Below are 5,175 nucleotides of genomic sequence, written 5' to 3' on the forward strand. Positions count from 1 at the left end.
GGCGTAGTGGCCAAGTGGTAAGGCGTCGGTCTCGTAAACCGAAAAGTCATGGGTTCGACCCCCATCTACGCCTCGGGACATTTATCGCATTTAAATTGACATTTTTAATGTTTCTCCTTTTTATCTCTATCAAATACATTCATAACTTTGAACATTTCTTTCAACTCTCCTCTTGACATTCTTTGCTCTAAAGAAAAAAATCCCTGCTTCTCCAGTCTCTTTGCATAAATGAGGTCCCGCATCCCTGGTACCATTCCAATAAATCGATTCTGCACTCCCTCCAAGGCCTTGCCTTCTTTCGTAAAGTGTGGTGCCCAGAATTGAACGCAATACTCCAGGTGAGGCCTCACCAGTGCTTTATAAATGTTTAGCATAATTTCCTTGCTTTTATACTCTATTCAGCTATTAATAAAAGACAGGATCTCAAATCCGTTTACACAGCTTTCTCAACTTATCCTGCCACCTTCAATGATTTGTGTGCGCACACCCCATGTGTTCCAGTTCGTGCACCCTCTTTCAAATTGTACCATTTAGAGCTGGTTAATTAATTGCAGGGGAGAGCATTCTGAGTGGTTTCGGGGCCAGTGGTCTGCAGAGGGAGCCGATTAAACGAAATAATCGGCCCCATTAAAGTTCTACCATTTAGTTGACATTGCCTCTCCTCATTCTTCCGACCAAAATATATCACTTTGCACTTCTCTACGTTAACTTTATCTGCCATGTGTCTGCCCATTTCACCAGTCTCTTTCTCTTCATACTCCCCCTTTGTAGCTCTTACTATCTGCTTTGTGACCCTTTGCTGTTCTTTGTAACTTTCCCATTCACCAGGATCGCTGCAATGTTTTGCATTTGTGTTTGCTTCTCCTTTTATTTTAATGCGGTCTCTTACCTCTAGCCGCCCATGCTTATTTTTTGGCCAGTAAAGTTCTTGCCCCTCAGATGTTTAAACTGATTCAATTTCATCTTAAATTATTTCAGAACACCTCCCACTTCTGTCGTTTTACTTGTGAACAGATTTGCCCAGTTTATTGTGGCCAGGCTCTGTCTTGTTGAAGACGGCCTTGCCAAAACGTAGAATCTTTGTAGCTGCTTTGCATTTCTCCCTCTCAAACATTGCGGTGAACTCGAACATGTTATGAACACTATTAAATACAGTTTCACGTACGCTAAATCTGATGAATAAATCTGGCTTGTTACTCATTACTAAATCTAATATGGCATGCCCCCTTCTTGGTTCTAGGACATATCGTTGTAGAAAACTATCCTGGACACACTTAAAAAACCTTTCTGATAAGTGCTAGTCTGCTTACCCCAATCTCTGTGAAAGTTAATATCCCCCATTAATACAACACTGCCTTTATGACGCGCTTGTCTAATTGCTGCATTTATACAATCTAGCACTTCAGACCAGCGACCAGGGAGCCTGTACACAAATCCCACTGTCTTAATCGCTCAGTCTTAAATCGTTTCCTATTTCTTAATTCTAACCATAAATTCTCCACTGTCTGTTTACCTCTCGTTATATCCTCCTTAACATTGAATTGATTTCATCCTGAATCACTAAGGCTACTCCTCCCCCTGCACCATTTCCCTATCTTTCCTGTAGTCCTCCAGCAGCACCTCCACCCCTTTGTATTCCCGCCATCTTGAGATTAAGGCTAATATTCCATGAACCTAGCATTTTTTTGTACGTGTCCGGTAGTTTGAAGTAATTACTCTGCGTGGACTATTAAATCTCTCTGCTCCTCCACAGTTCCTAACTATTTGCCATTTTGAAATTACTCTAATCCACCCGTCAGCCACAATTTTGCCCATTCACTTAAAGTATCAATGTTCCCTTGCAAATTTCTGCTTCCATCTACACTACTTACTGTGCTGCCTAACCTGGTGCCGTCAGCAAACTTGGACATACGATGGAAGTCATCGAACTGTGAAAGAGGGCTCAGAATGGGAATCGAACTTTGGGCTGGCGTGAAAGGGCGTTGGTATTCGGAATGTACAAAATACAATCCCCAATGCTCCGCTTATCTGCAGCAGACCGAACGTAATTCGTAATATATGTTCGATCCTTATTGGTTGCTGTAACCTGATGCTGTAGCTCGGTGAATCATTGTTTCAATATGGAAAGGGTTTTGCCTCTGTGGGACAATCAGTTAACACGGTCGGCCGTGAGCTCAAAAATTAATGGTTCTACGAACGATCGGGTAATCTTTACATTATTGGCTCACAGTTTCAGATTTCAACGTGTGTTTTGACTGAAAGGAAATGTGCTACAAACATTGCCAGCTGGGCAGAGCTGACATTCCCACCATTAACCCTGCGATCGGAAGCAGGCACATCAAAAATATGTAAATGCCTGAGATTGGCTTAACGGAAATCAGATTTCATCTTAGCAGAGAACCAGAGTTAACGTTTCGTCAGAACTGGAAAAAAGCAGGAGAAAGAACAGATTTTAAAGCAAGTGTAGGTGCTGGGAAAGGGGGAGGGAATGAAAGAACAACAAGGATGGTCTGTGATAGGATAGGAGGCAGTCGAGGGTAAGAGACATTAACCGATATTCAAGGCAAAAGGAGCTGGTAATGGGGCGGCTTAAGAAACAAAAGATGGCTCTAGATGAAGTGTAAATTGCCCTGACAGAAGGAAAGGCAGCTGCCACGTGGGAGCGAAGAAAATAAAACACAAATAAACAAAAAAGAAGTGTGGAAAAAAATATACATGCTAGGTGCCGATGTTATGGTCTGAAATTGTTGAACTCTATGTTGAGTCCAGAAGTCTGTAAAGTGCCTAATCAAAAGACGAAGTGCTGTTCTTCGAGCTTACTTTGAATTTCAGTGGAACAATGTAAGAGGCCTAGGACGGTGAGGTCTGAGCGGGAGTGCAGCGGAAAATGACAGTGACAGGCGACCGAAGCTCCGGGTCACCCTTACGGACTGAATGGAGGTGTTCTGCAAAAGGCCACCCAATCTGCGTTTGGTCTCCCCAGTGTACAGAAGACCCCATCGTGAGCATCGAGTACACTATAGTAAATTGCCAGAAGTACAAGTAAATCGCTGTTTCACCTGGAAGTGATGTTTGGGGCCCCTGACAGTGGGAAGCAGGTGGTATAAGGGCATGCGTTGCATCTCCTGCGCTTGCACGGGAAGGTGACGGGTGAAGGGGAAGAGGTGATTGGGGTGATAGGGGAGTGGACCAGGGTATCGCGGAGGGAGCGGTCCCTTCAGAATGGTGAAAGGGGAGGTGAGGGGAAGATTTGTTTGGTGGTGGGATCACGCTGGAGGTGGCAGAAATGGTGGAGGATGATCCGTTGAATGTGGAGGCTGTTGGGGTGAAAGCATAGGGGAACCCTATGGTGGTTGCAGGAGGGAGGGGCAGAGGTGAGGGCAGAAGTTCGGGAGATAGAACGGGCATGGCTAAGGGCCATGTCAACCACAGTAGAGGGGAATCCTCAGTTGAGGAAAAATGAAGACATGTCAGAGGAACTAGTATGGAAGGGGGAATCGTCAGAGTAGATGTGGTGCAGATGGAGAAACTGGGAGAATGGTGTGAGGGAGTGTAGTCCAGGTAGCTGTGGGAGGAAGTGGGCTAAAAGTGAATGTTTGTCAATAACCTATCCACAGAGATGTTGACTTAGAAGTCGAGGAAGGGAAGGGAAGAGTCAGAGATGGACCATATGAAGGTGATGGACGGGTGGAAATTGGAAACAAAGTGAAGGAAATTTTCTAGTTCAGGGCGAGAGCAGGAAACAGCACCGATACAGTCATCAATGTTCCAGAAAAACAGGTGAGGGAGGGGACGTGAGTAGGATTGGAACAGTAAGTCAGGATGACCAGTCGGTCTCAAGTGTTTAGGTCGGGGTTGCTCCTGGAGGTGTGGGCTCGCATCCCACTTCTGACGTTTAATCCTTTGTTTATATAGCACGATTTTGCGAGAGGTCATTTTTCGGCTCTTTTGATTATTGCTTCCAGAAAACGAAGCCGACTTCCATCCACGGCAGATTTGTTTTATTGGTTGTAAGTATCTATTGTGTTGGGAGTAAACAGAACAGGGCCCGTGGAATCAATCCATTATGCTCAAATTTGCAGTAATCCACACAAGAAGTTATCGGACAGGACCGAAATCAGTCCACAACAATCTCCAACGGTTCTGGAAGAAGGTCACTGCAAACCACGATATTGATATCAAGCCTTTAAAGACATCAATTAATGTCTTTCTTAGCAATCAATTTCCTGTGGTCCTTGTAAGTATAATCGGATGTGTCCATGTTAGATAAAGATGTATTTGTGAGTTGCTGTTGTGCTGAATGTAAGTGATTTTGCGTCTCTGTAGTTTGCTGATATACTTAGATGTGTCTGTATTATCTATATATATATAAAGCGGTCGATCTGTCTGTCCTTCTGTCTGTCTGTCCTTCTGTCTGTCTGTCCTTCTGTCTGTCCTCACGTGTGCGTCTGTCTGGTATGCGCTCGAAAGTTATAGAGCGTACCTACGCGTGCGTTACGTCAAAAGAAAGCTTACCTCATCCAAAACGGTCTTAAGCGTATTTACGTTTCAGCCGGGCAAAAATCGCGCCCGCGGTATCCGAAAAACCTTCAACATTCCGCTCATCAGCATCTCATTATCCGCTCATTAGCGACAGAGTGACCTCGAGGTTTGGTGACCTGACGGTCGACCAATCGGTGCGTGTGTGGGCGGGCCTTATCGTTCTGAACTGAGGTGAGTAGCCGCCATCTTGCTTCCATCCTTTTTCCTGCTTTCTGCTTCTTTCTTTTCAAATATACATTTCCAGCAAAATAAAATTGTTTTTATTAAATTGTTTAAAAAAAAACCAGACTCATTTGTAAGTATTTTCTCTAACCTGAAGATTCTTTTTCCTACCTTTCCCCGTTTTTGTTAGGCCTGAAAGCCTGGGCCTTTCTTGCACAGCCAGGCCCGAGCTAGGAAATTGTCCCACGGTTTCTGCTAAGCTCCTCAACAGCCCCCCCCCCCCCGCGCCCCCCGGTGTCATGTTACCCGGGGCAACGGCGTCAGCCACGAGGGTCAGGGTGCGCGCACAGCAGGAGCAGCTGAGACGTGGCGTCTCTCTGTTCCCCGCTCGGCTCGGGCGGGGGGTCGGCGGGGCTCTCGGGAGTGCGGATCTCGGCCGGGGCTTGGTGAGCGGGAAGGGTTACCCCGGCA

At 45.6% G+C, this 5,175-nt stretch overlaps 1 non-coding gene across 1 annotated transcript; it reads left to right on the forward strand.

The window, feature by feature from the left end:
* Positions 1 to 73, forward strand: trnat-cgu (transfer RNA threonine (anticodon CGU)). The gene has a single exon. It is a non-coding gene; the product is annotated as a tRNA-Thr (tRNA).
* The last annotated feature ends 5,102 nt before the right edge of the window (positions 74 to 5,175 follow it).

This window comes from Somniosus microcephalus, unplaced genomic scaffold (assembly GCF_052327205.1).
Source record: "Somniosus microcephalus isolate GS21.2 unplaced genomic scaffold, FLI_Smic_1.0 unresolved_chr1, whole genome shotgun sequence".
Taxonomy (NCBI): Eukaryota; Metazoa; Chordata; class Chondrichthyes; order Squaliformes; family Somniosidae; genus Somniosus; species Somniosus microcephalus.